Source organism: Synchiropus splendidus, chromosome 1, assembly GCF_027744825.2.
Source record: "Synchiropus splendidus isolate RoL2022-P1 chromosome 1, RoL_Sspl_1.0, whole genome shotgun sequence".
NCBI classification, from domain to species: Eukaryota; Metazoa; Chordata; class Actinopteri; order Syngnathiformes; family Callionymidae; genus Synchiropus; species Synchiropus splendidus.
The window spans coordinates 58734056-58747549 of record NC_071334.1 but is presented as its reverse complement, the minus strand read 5'-3'; the positions used below and the strand labels follow the sequence as shown (position 1 = coordinate 58747549).

Sequence of the window (13494 nt, the reverse complement as noted above, 5' to 3'; positions counted from 1 at the left end):
ACTGGAAAAACAAATTTAAAATGTTTTCTTGTTGTCAAATGAGACCGTTCATGCACCAAACTTTCCAGAAGTGTGTCTCGTAATGGGGAGTTATTTTGATGAGGCGACGGCAACAGAGAGTGAGCAGGTTTCTTTTTAAAGCTCTGAGGAGCTGCTATGTTGGCGGCAGCAGAGTGGCGGTGTGGACAGGGAAAAGCATGTGGCATGTGTTGCCATCAGACCTCAGAGGGATTGAATATCACAACACAGACAGGCTGACACCTTCGGCCTCAACTTCCTGCTCCCACCGTTTCCCACCCCAACTTCTCTTGGCCTCTTCCTCGATAGTGGACAGCAAGGACAGGAGGAGGATCAGTGCATAGGAAAACGCTTCATAAATTAAACTGATAGCAAACTAAAGCTATATCCAACTGGGAACTGAAGACAAAATATTTTAAGGTGTGCAAACTGGACAGTATACAGTCAAGGGTTGTGTGGTTGATTGGGTGGTTACCTGGAGTAAACTTGGTCTCACTTGGTTCCTCTGCCCTGCCAGGTGCTCAACTCGGGGGTTTCTCTCCCAGGCTGTAAAAACAAAATACTGAAAATTAGAATACAAAACAACAACCCAACACAACCAATACCGTCAAGAGCATTATTTAGAAACGGCTCAAAAGCATGCTAAAAGCATAACATTGTAAGGGACACAGCATGCCGTCTGAACAGCCAGGAGCAAACCAGGGTTATGAGTCTTGCTCAGGGATACAATCCTGAGCTAGTCAGGAGCTAGTTAGGATCAAACCGACAACCTCTCAGTCACAGGCCGACCACATCTGTGCCATCTGTAGTGTCGCCTCTGTGTCATACACCTCCACTTCTCATTAAAAACATCAGCAAATGAGTCATTGAGGCTAGCGTCACGGCCGAGAGCTGAACCCTGATGAAATCCTACTCCCCTAGAATACCTCCGTCCCTCCTAAAGCAACTCACCACTTTGTCACTGCACCCAAACATCCTGCATCCTCTTGACTTCCTCATACAGAACCACACTTCCAGTTTACAGGGAACTGAATCATGACTAGACTCTAGACCTCCTAGTACATAGTGAAGCTCCTTCTGACCTTTTCGATGAGAAACACCGTGCTCTCCCTTCTTAGCTTGTCCTCAACCGCACTTTCGTACCTCGGCATGGCATGATTCATCAACTCTGTCTCACTACACAGGGTTCTCCTGAGCACTTCATTGTCAGTGCGCCTACAGCTCACCTCCTATCCTGGGGAAACCCAGCGATAGTTATGACCAGTTATTATAATTTAACGACTTATATTCTAACGTCTTATACTGTAAGACGGTTGGTATTTATTGCCTGTTTCAATCTTTTGCCTTATGGAAAACGTCTCATAAAGATGTCAAGCTGTTTTTGTTGCAAAGCACTGCACTCTACTCATGAGGTTGGACGAGATGCGCTGCCAGATCCTCAACACAATGCAAACCTTTCTGTTTTGATACACTTGGAAAGTCTGCACTGCGGTTTTGTTTAAGTCCAGCCTATGGTTTAAGATAACAGAGACCCAGGCTCCGTACAAATGTCCCCCTTTACTGCTTAAACAGAATTCTTCTTGTGAGATCCAACTCTGAAGTACTGATCTTACTTCCTGTTTCAAAAAGCCTTCTGATGCCTTAAAAGGGCATTTGAGCCATCGACACAGTCCCAGCCATGATTCAGCAGGGAGCAGCGCATCCTGTCAAGAGGGAATTTAAGGACAGCAGTTTTCCGCGAGGAAAGAGACAAATCCCTTGAGCAGTATCCGGTGAATAGTCAAGGCGACACTATTAAAGATAAACTTTCCTCTGTGGCCGTCTTTGTGAGATGGAAATCCTTGGCATGTGAAGAGTCTAACTGGACGCTCAGATAACATCACTCCTCAGTCCACTTTCTAGACAGAGTGTGTCCAGCTCCACCCCGAAGGAAAGAGGAAGTGTGACATCACAGCACCAGTTACTACAGTTCTTGAGGAATGAGGAAGGTTTAAGTGGTTCTCATGCGCCATGAAAAGTGTATGATATAATTTCTGATTACCACTGAGAGGTACAATCCATAGTAATATCACTATTATGGTATGATCATTTATTTTACTGATTACTGATAGTAATATCAGGGGTTTGGGAGTTGTCTTCTAAGCATGTTGCAAGTCAAGCCAACAATTTGTCCAATAATAGTCACAAATCAAAAAAGTTACCTACATGAAACTTGAATGTCAAATTTTGCAGTTTTATCATTCAGAACGTAATGAAAAAACATCTGAATGAGAAGTTGCCAGATGGAGATCAAGGCAATTAGCATTCTTACACAGCAGTGCATTTCATGCATGATCATAAAAACAAAATATGTCAGTGATAAAATGCTACCTTGGTGTCATTCAAAAGGTCAAAATTGTAGACACTCTTTGCAAAACACTAATCTAATTATACTGTTTTAATTATGCTGATACAATGTATAGCAATGCGGCAGTCATCAAACTGTCGAACTCTTGAAATGACACATTGTGGTCAAGCTGTGATAGAATGTACTGAAATGCAGACCAACACTTTAAAGGTTTGGCTTCCTGCATCTGTGGTGGCCATGCTTCCTCTGTGACAGTAGCCGTGTCAACTGTGAAACGTCCACACTATCACCACAGGTCAGACTCATTGTGGCCTTTATCTCACATCCAGGAGCACTGAGGGCAACACAGCAAACCAACCACTTGATGAAAACTTATATGAACTTGTCATCCAATTTGGTCTGCAGAGCTAGTAATGACGCTCCGCAGTGACCACAAGAAACGTGTTGACATACAGAGCAAGACAGCCATATGTGGAGAACACATTAAGTAGGTGAACATGAATGCGCTCAAGTTCTGATATAAAAAAATTAATAATTGAATTCAGACATTCATCAGACAAGACAGCTGAACGAACTTAATTAAGTTAGTTCACACATGTCAACTAAGCTACACATTTGGGGACCAATTCTTTGAAACAATTCTTTGCAATTGGTGAGGACCTTTTGCTGGTCGCCACGAGGTTAAGCCTCAATTTGAGGATTAGAACTTAAAAATATAAAAATAACCGAGTCATTATAATTGAATTATAAGTTTGGCTTATGTCCTGGTCAAAGTGAGCCATTTGTTTTGGATGGTTAGCATTGAGAGGGGCAATCCTCACTAATATCACTAGGGTGAGAGGCTGGGATAAAGATGAAAATCAATGAAATTTCCCCACATAAAAACGTGTGTGTGTGTGTGTGTGTGTGTGTGTGTGTGTGTGTGTGTGTGTGTGTGTATGACATTTTTTCCCCCAAAACACTGCTGGTTTACCATGAAAAACAGGCAATTTGCTCCCGAACCATTAAATAAAACCTTGATCATAGACATTCAATAAAAATTGAAATATAAAAAAATGTGTGAAAACGTTGGCACAAACTTGTTGTCACCCCACTTATCGCTGCAACTTTTTTACAGATATGTTTTTGTTAGACTGTGGATACAAAGGACACAAAACAATGCAATGTGAACATAAAAGTGAAATCACACTTAAAACAGCAGAAGCATGGCGATCAGTCAAAGTAGGCCTGAGTCATCTATCAACACGTTAAATATATACAAACTGTGACGGCACCATCGTCCACTTCATCAGTAAAGATGTGAGTACTCAGCATGTTTAAGGTGGGTACACACAGCTGCAGCCTCTAAAACGCCACACGCTTCAATTCATCTGCTGTGGGGGGATGAAAACGCAAGGACAGTCATTGACGTCCCACCTAACTCTCGTCCTGCTTCCTCATGAGTGTGACTGATGCAGCTGTGTTTGCTATGAAAGACAAGAGCCTCTTCCATTCCTTCATTTCCTCAATGATACACAGACATATGTGTCAAAGACTGAGGTGTGGCACACTAAACAGGAAGCCGCCTGGACAGCAAAGTCACTTGCTGTCATGTACTCTGAATATGTAGCGCAGTGACGAACGGTGAACCTTCACAGACTGAATAAAAAAAGACATTGGATGTCCATCACAACTCCTGTAACCCAAGTTACTGGGTCGGTGTTGCGCAGGAAAATTTCAGAACTTCTCTTTTCCTACATTCAGACATGACTTCCTCAACCTCTGCTGAAGTCAAGCTAGTTGAGATTCTGAGCTGGTCGCTAGTAAGAGTGAGATGTTATCTCACTGGTTCTGGTTGTTTCTACTTGCTGGAGGAGAATGCCAAATATTCCAAAGAGCATTCTTACCTGGAGAAGCTTTAAACGTGCCAAAAGGAAGACGTTCACCATCTCAGCGGGGTGGGTATTGTTGAGGAGCTCATGATTCAATTTTCTTACGTTGCCATTAAATTCAGTATTGATTCAATTTGATTCTAATGCAAATGTTTTGATGTCAATCCATTACGACAAATAATGAAAGTACCACATCAATAAATATCCAAGCCCATGTGAACATATGCGGCAGGTCACCTCACAAATTGAGTAATAAGTATACGGAGTATGCAAGTGTAAAACTTGACTGTTCCATATCAACACTGAAAAATTCAAGCGCATAAAGTTCACATCTGAACTAGGTGCCTTCATTACTACTAAGGGCGCACAGATAGATCTCTGTTGAGAACAAGCCAAAGTACTTCTCTGGTCTGTGATAATGTTAATAATGATAAGCGTCTCATCTGCAAGGTTCGATCTAACAAGCCCACTTCGGCTCCCGGTAACCATTAACATAATAATTGAGAATTTTGTGTATTAAAAAGATCATCACCAAAAGTCCTTCAGAGCCCTTTGTTATACTGTTGTTTGATCATGTGCGCCTTTCGTCCATTACACACACAGTGCCACTAACAGACAGGTGGTGAATTCATTCACAGTATTTGCTGAAACACTACTAAAGTGGGAGAAGGTAGAACCGCAATGCACTGTTCAATCTTTTTTTATTTTACCCACATCATCTTCCGCAAATCTTTTATCTGTCAGTTGACCCATGCCACCCACACATCTGACAGAATGAACCAGGTGAGGGTGGCTGCAAATAGAAGTGAGATTTACTTTTAGATTAGATTAAACTTGAGGGCTTTTATTGTCATCAATTCTATAAATATCAATCCAGTAACGGTTGAGGCCCCCTTAATTCAAAGCCAAAGTGTCATGGAGTAGATGCCAACAACAAGTCATGATCCATAGTTCGTGATCCAAAGGCGTCTATGCGACCGTTGTCTGTGTGATGCAGTAGAGGAGAACTTGCCACTGCTCCAGCAGCCCTGGATCTCCAGTGACACTGCTACAAACAAAACCTCTCTCCTTCCGTGCATGGAGTTATTGTTCCATTGGTTTCCTACTGGAGACCTGTTGTGGGTCACCACCCACCACTGTGCAAGAAATTCCACATGACCTCAAAAGAAAGTCTGTGGGAGTTAAACATTTTTAATCTGTATAAAAAGGCATAATACAGTGATTCAAGAAAATGCCGTTTCAGGCATTTGTTCACTCTGCATTTCTGAGACGAAGAGTGTGCTGCACTCAGCCTGACAGAGGAATTCAACTGCGCATTCCACTGGAATATCAGCATCACATCAGAGACAGTAGGACAGAGGCGGAGAGAGAGAGAGAGAGAGAGAGAGAGAGAGAGAGAGAGAGAGAGAAGCTTTATACTGACTTTTGACACTGGAGTCCAACACAAGAGCTAAATACAGCTGGCCCCAGTGGAATACAGGAATGTGAACGCGGAGAAGTTTTGTGCCAAATAGGAGATAACATCTAATCTACAATTTAAGACAGCTTCCCACTCCAAAGATACCAACCAATGGCAGGACGGCGTAGCTTAACCAGCACAGTATAGAGCAGGCAAACCCGTCCCACCAAGTCATTTTAGTGGCATTTGAAAATAATTGTGTCATGTATTCGTGACATACCTGGTTTTAATTCAAGAACCATCTCCTCTGGTGCCTTTCATGCCTGATGATGATCCATTACCCATCTAGTTTCACCACAGTTCTACACATTTTATAAGGAAAACAATTATTAATTGAGCCTTCAACCTTGGTTTCAGTGAATGTACGATCTCAACTCAATATTACTGTATTTACTCTTTGTAAATACACAAAGTTGTTTATGTGCCATATCTAAGTGGAAGAACACCTTCTGTCAGTAAAATTTTGCAGTCAAATTGCGATGTGCATGAACAACTAAACTGTTTCAGTGATTGCAAGCCAACCTGCAAGGAGCAATATTGAGCAGCTCTGTCTTAGTCTCTGTCTTAAAATCTCATAAACAGGTTGATGATGACGAAAAGTGGGATTTTCTCAGATGTTCTAATCTGGCAACAAAGGAATGAAAATTGATGACTTCCGAACCAAAATAAATCATCCACTAACCTACTTCTGTTTATAATTCTTCTTCTTTTAAGTGTCTGCACTAGGCCAGTTCCCGCAATTGTGTCTGGAATTGTAACGTAGTATTGGTACTTCAGCCAAGATTGAAACGAAAAGAACCCCTGTCTCCACTCTATGGCTGTAAAGGGAGGCAATAAGGATCTTGAGCCTTCCAGGTGGGTCGTCCAAAGTTGTAAAACGAGATACAATGTTGAAGGAATATCTAGGGGGCGCCATTGCTTGAGTGATAACTGTTGAAAATGACACCCACAATCACAGAAAATACAAAGATAAGTGCTGTTCTAATCACTGCTATAGAATTAGAGGAGGAAACCTGAGTGCCTGAAAAACATTTCACATAGACACAAGGAGAACTTACAAATCAACACGAAAAGATGTAGTTTCAAGGCAAGAGTTCCGTCAAGCTGGGGTCGAACCTATGACCGTCTCGCTGTGAGGCCCCAGCAATATCTCAACATGTTAAGCACTTTTGGCTACAAACACATAAACAGTTGAATCAAGATTCCACTTTGAATGATTGCTGAATGCACTTCCAAGACATATAGGACAGTTGATCAACTTACATTGAACTCGGTTTCTTTTCCTCCAACAGAACTTGCATCTTAACACAGCTGGATGACTAACTTCCACAGGAGAAACCCCAACCCCCTCTACAAAAGAGGATGTTGCGGGAGGCCGGCCCCTGCCTCCAGAAAGAAAATTACAGCCCTGTGTGTAACACGTCTCTACACATATTTTCAACCCAGCACATTCTTCTGCCTGTGGCTATGGTTATATCATGACATTCATTTGCATTAATTTCTCTTAAGAGAAGTGAAAGACCAAAGGTGACTGTAAACAATCAAGCTAAAAATAGCAAAATGTATTCACCTATCTGGAAATATAACGTCCTGTCATTAGCTTTGTTGCAGCACAATTGTTGTATAAACACTAAGCTGAGCTCAGGAAACTCCTTTGATAGACCTTCAGAAGCACACTCTGTTCTGGAGTTCTCTCTGGCCTGCTGAATGAAACTGTCTGCTCAGCACTTTTATTTAAGAATGCTGTATTTCTGTTCTGCTGTCTAGCAGCATAAAGCAGCCCGTGGTTCGAGGGCCACACACAGAACCAGTGTAATTCAACCGAGTTGTCCATCTAATTTAATAATCTATATTTATTCATCTAATAACAGTCAAAATTAACAGGAAGAAAGCATCACTTAAGTATCCAAAAGCGTTTTTTGGACATGGACCAACAATGGACAAAAGAGAGCACAAAAAGCTTTGAAAGGGGGGTGGGTCATTTCACGTGACTTTATGAAAAGCAAACAATTAAAAATAAAATAAGTATTGTATTGTATTCTTACATTTCCAGATGAGATCAAACACTTGAGAAAAAGCAGTGTCTCTACTTGCCAAATCTAAAACTTGTTATTGAATGAACAATACCAGCCAGTGAAAGAAAAGATCCTCAAGATCCAGTATCTTAATAAGTCATGTCCACCTTTATTTTTCTACTACTATTACACCATTACACATTTCATTTAGTTTAAATTAGATAGAACACATTTTGACGCCTGTAAGTTCATTGAGAGAGTTGAGAAAACCCATTCACAACTCTATATTTATCACATCCTTGGCAGAGGTCATGCATAAAAAAATGCCATCTGAGAACTATAAACATGTCTCTGCAGGTTCTGCAACACAAATCGCCAATGAGCCATCTGATAAGAAAAAAAAAACCTCCACAGAACTGTGACAACGAACGCCAACAATCTCAGCATCAGTCCCCTCCTGTTATTTTCATGTTTAATGAGGTCATGTCTCAAATTTAGTTGAGTGAGAGTGCAGCACCACGTCCTGCTCTCTTCCATACTACACCAGCCAGCAGCACTTCAGAGAGTGACATTGTTGTCATTGCTATATTAGGTGAAGGTTAAGACTTGATTCCCAAGCTGAGTAGAATAAGAAGTAACCACACCATAAAGGAACAAACTCCTTCAAATGCACCTCAAGTTGCAGAACCTGGCTAACGTGAGAAAACCCTGTCAATATCAGCAACTGTCTTAACGTGTGGCTGCGTAGGCTGACTGCACACCCGGCGTCTCACTTAGGCGATTGGCTTTAGTCTAAAACAAATGATTTCTTGTACTAGAGGCGTGGCAGCACATGTTGCCTTGACCAAATATGGCAGAGTGAAAACACTATGGCCCAATGTGTGGAGCACCAGGTCTCCATAACTGGTGCGAGTGTAGACTGTGACATGTAACAGAGCTTTCACTCTTTAGACAGGATTTGTTTAGCTGGAGGATCAGGACCATGATTACCGGAGAAAAAGAGCTCCACTGTCCAGTAGCAAAGTGATAGCGACCAGTAAAATAAGAAGTTAATCAGAAAAAATACTGGTTCCACTCAAGTATACTATTTCTCATTCAAGGAAATGACCTGCACTTCAAGTCATTTTGTCGACCATATCATTTTGGGTCACCTCGTAATGAAAATGTTTCCTTAGTACCAGTAATTTCCCTTAAAATCGGTGACAGAGCATTTGAAACTGATTCTGCATGCAACTGGCTTCACTGGTTGCATTTCAACTTTGATCTTCATCGTCACCTTTGCATAATTCCTAGCACTACCACAAGAAATCAGCCTTCCCTAGATTTAAGTCTGCAGTCTGTAACTGTTAAAGCTTTGCAACACCGCACTGAAAACCTCAAGACCACATAATTACAGAGTCAGATGTGTAAACACCGAATAAATTCAATGATTTTAGAAGAGAAAATATGATTGTCAATTCAGGAAACTGAGGAGGACAGAGACTGAGATCTTATTATGATTTACTCTGTGACCTGTGAGCGGCCAATTCAATTGCAATAACCATAACATACAAAAAACATGTGCAGGCTTTTCTACTACTAGAAAAAAGAAAAAAAATCAGTACACACCCCGCAGACCTTGAACACGCACTTTATGAGGCCAGTATTATGCAATGTGTGAACACAGTCAACGACATGCCTCATCATATAACAGCTGCTTGCTTCATGTTGTCATCAGATTATGTCCTCATTCTAGCAGATGAAAATTGACCAATTTATATTTTGTTTAAAGAAGAATAAAAATACTTGTAAAGAGAATTTAAAAATATGCCAACAAGTTTTTATGTCAGGAAAAAACAGTCACTATTCAAACCTGTGTTTTTCTACAGTTGATTGTTTTATTATTACAACATTAAGCATAAAAAGGGCTATATAAATCTAGTGCATGGTAAGCTAGTGTAATTGCACAATGTAGGACTTTTCAAACATGCCCCATTCACACAGAGAAGTGGCCTAAAACTAAATTTAGAGCGTTGGAAAAAAATGCCTTAAATGCACATCCTGAATCTTAATGTTTTTAGCAGGCACCTAAGCAAAGCCAAGTTCATATTAGTATGAAGAAACCAAATATTCAGTTTGATCAAACAATGCACATATTGAATTTTTATTAGTCCAACAAAACTAGCTTGTTTCCCACTAATAATGAAAACATTTACAATGTTGGAACTTACACAAGTTGAAACATGCATCTGAAGTTTTGTCAGAGGAGGAGAATAGAGAAGTCTTGAAGAAATGTACAAAGAAGTGACGAGTACGAAACCAACATGAGTTAAATGACCCAGCAAAGTCTTCACTAGGACCAAGAAAAATGTCACAAAAAGAATCGGAAGAAGAGAGAGATCAGGTTTGAGCAACAGCAAATCGATCGTTCAATTTAAGAGACTTATTTGCACTTAAATGTCAGTAGGAGCCTCAGGTAGTTCTGATACTGAACAACCACAATCCTCCAGGCCCAGCAAGAGTCGGCTGAACCCACTGTAACACTGATCCAATGCCCTCTTACCCTTGACCTTCCCAATCAACAACACTATTGCCCTGCTAACCTCCAGCAATGCACTTTCTCAAATTTCACCGGCAGAAAATGGATCCTGATCGATCCAAACAGTCAGAGGAAACTGTTTGTGGTCCAAACATTATCCTTCCCTGGAACAACACCAACCTTACAAGAACAGGCTGGTAAAATTCCTCGCAAAATAAGATTAGTAAAGCAAGACCATATAAGTAAAGCAAGACTCATTTTCCCATTTGTTCCCAAAAGTTACAACTCAAGTCCCAGTATCTTAATTAACAGTTTTGTGACTTCAAATTTAATTCCACAAATGTTGCGTGGTCATGTCCCCCTTTATTTTTCTTAAACAATTACATATTTCATTTAGTTTAAATTAGATTATACTGGCTTTACTCTTCCCACAATGGTGAAATTTTACATCATACTAAACGTTTCAAACTCCTGTCTAAATGTGGGTCAATTTAATATTGCAGCGCCTACACTTTTACACCTGGATCCTCCCAGAGGGAAAGAAAGCATTTCACACCGTCAAGCTCTACACCGGGTCATGAGGACGGTTGACTGCAAGTTGGTTGAGAATCAAATACAGTTTGGGTGCAGTTAGAGAGTTGGGAGCTCCAATTATGTTTACGTTGAGCATGAGGTCATAACAGAAAAGACTCCTCCAGCTTCATAGGTTTGGTATTTGAAGTGACAGAACTTTATCCATCTGGTGACGATCCCATGAGACTTGGTAAAATCCATACCTTTAAGCAGCAAAATGTTGCATGTTTCATGGCTTGGTCAACTCCATGTTATACTCGGGACGGTTGAAATATTCTTCCAAGAACCTACCACTAGCCACTAGTTATCCACGACACCATGCTGGAAGTACAGAACAATTGCAGTCTGAGAAGGTTGATGGTGCATTGTGAGCGTCATGTGGGGGCAATGCTCATTGATGCACATGTAGAGCAAAGGCTGGACTGTCTGCTCCCATCAGTCACATGACCTTTAGTGCTGAAAAAAGATCAATATAGCCAGTTGAATGTTGATGAAGATCATTCTGACACTTGTGCCACAACAATGCCCGCTTGACTAACATGAAACTAACATAAAGACAGCTCATCTGCTCCTCTGGGCAGAGTAGCTGTCATTGGACCACCTTTGGTTGTTGCAATTGCCAGACACATGGGAAGGGTGTTTTCGATCCTGTACTGTACTTTTCCTCCTGGAAAATCAACAGCCTTGACTAAAATGATAGCTTGTTGCCTCTGACATTCTCCACATGGCCTTTGGGCAAACGTTCATGATGCGGCATGAAGGAGGAAACCATCACACCAGGCCTTCTCGGCAGCTCCTCAACACAAACTTGTCTGTGAGCCAGCTGACACCAGTGATTGCTCAAAGTAAACACGCAGATTCCTCCTCCCTGTCACATCACACTGCAGTGAGAACTGACACCCGCAGGCTACAGGCTTTTTTCACCGCTCGCGATGGCTGCACCCAGCTTTGTTCAACCGCGACTACTTCAGGCCGAGGGAAGGTCACATCTGAGCCGGAGAGGAGAGACTCGAACTGCACGGGACGTTCTGGGCTGCCGTCATAAAACCAAAGCTAAAAACCTTTGGTCACAAAGTGACTTTGAAAAGTGACGAGGGAACATGTCAGTCGCGCTGCAAAACTAGTGGCAGGCGTGAAGACAGTCAGAGTTTGAGCTGGATCAGTGAACACATCACAGCCTACAGTAGGTTTAGCTAGGTATGTGGGTGAAAGGCTCAGTTAGCCGCCTGTTTCTGTCAAACTCCCACTTTCTCCGCAACAAAACTAACAGCGACGCATATGCTAGACATTACTCATTAAACGCTTTGTATAGCGAGTCAGGGCAACTATGATTATGTGACGGTTTTACATGTAACTTTTCTCGTTTCCACAGCGAGTCACTGCTGACGTCAAAAACTTGTAGCAACAGTTACAGAAAGTTTTCCGTGCTGAAGCGCAGATTCTGACCTGAGGAATGAGTCCGGTCCCACCGACGCAGCCCTCGTAGCCGTCGATCGATTTTGGTGCACGAATTCCTATAGTTCCCTGACAGGCAGAAGGGTTTTGGCAAGGAGAGAGGCCAGATAGCGACTTTTTCATACTAAGTTACTTCCCCTCCCTATCCGCTCTCGCGGCGCTGGCACTCTGACTCCACCCTGAACGACAGGAGCGGCCGCGCGGCGGCGGTGTCCGCTCGAGCTCAGCTCTGCCTCTTCCGCCGCTCCCCTTTCCGCTACTGCGGAAAAAAAACGGCTCCATCAGACGTGGACGTTTCGACCAGTTTAGGTAACAACAGTAAAGATACACGTTTAATTGTTGCTGTCTACTGTGGCTCACTTCTTTGTGACAACAACCGATTCGAATGTGCCTTTTATTAGACATAATTCAACATCTACCTAATATGTCCGTTCACATTCGAAGTTTTTGGAAAATTGCGAGTTGTAGCTGTCGCGAGTGTCAGAGACTCAACCGGCCGATGGTGATCTTGATCATGCAAGTTAAACGGCGAATATGATCTTTGTCGCGTCATAAGATGTGAGACAATTGCGCCATCTAGTTGTGGTATTAAAACCTACATTCTGAATTTGACTAAGTGAAGCGATCCATACAAGGGGTTCTTAACCTTTTTGATCTCGGGGCCCACCTTTTCCAGAACAAAAGAGACCCGGGTCCCATTCAAGGAACACGTAAACAAACCAAAATGAAACCATGTGATCAAAGCAAAGATTCATTTGTCATCGAAAAGTCCAACCAGCAGCAGAACCAGGTGCACTTGATGTAAAGAGTTGAGAAAATTGATAAAACTGTCATGAATAAATCATCATTATGAATAAAATTCTGAATAAAATAAAAATAATAAAACAATGTAAAAGAATATATTTTATTTTCAATATAAACTATAATGAAGATATAAAAGTAAAAGAAAGAATAAATTTTTAAGTTAATTTTAAAAACTGCTTCGACAGTTGTTTAATGAACAGTTTGGCATCACTTTCATTATCATTTTTTCTTTTCAAAACTTCTCCATACTTGGTAACTATCACAAATTTTCAGCTGTCAAGTCAATACAATGATACACTTCTGCTAGCATATGTGGCAAATGTATTAGGGTCTCACGGCCCTGAGGAGTAAAACTTTTAGGGGCCCTCGAGGCCCAACCATGGGTCTTGGCAATGGTTGAGAACCACTGATCAAGGCAACCGTCCAAGTGCGTC

The 13494-nt window shown here is 41.6% G+C and overlaps 1 protein-coding gene across 5 annotated transcripts in view; it reads right to left on the bottom strand.

Moving 5' to 3' along the window:
• Positions 1 to 12436, bottom strand: part of tln1 (talin 1) — a 41603-nt gene extending 29167 nt beyond the window's left edge. Inside the window, exons 1-4 of one of the 5 annotated variants that reach the window (XM_053863466.1) lie at positions 6959 to 7304; positions 6754 to 6868; positions 5916 to 5997; positions 494 to 564 (exon numbers count right to left, since the gene is read on the bottom strand). The gene's annotated coding sequence lies outside the window, so the exon portion shown is untranslated. Of the gene's footprint in view, positions 1 to 493; positions 565 to 5915; positions 5998 to 6753; positions 6869 to 6958; positions 7305 to 12247 lie in introns of those variants that run through there. The other 4 variants (XM_053863446.1, XM_053863456.1, XM_053863436.1 and 1 more) reach the window with 4 other exon arrangements.
• Between the last annotated feature and the right edge of the window lie 1058 nt (positions 12437 to 13494).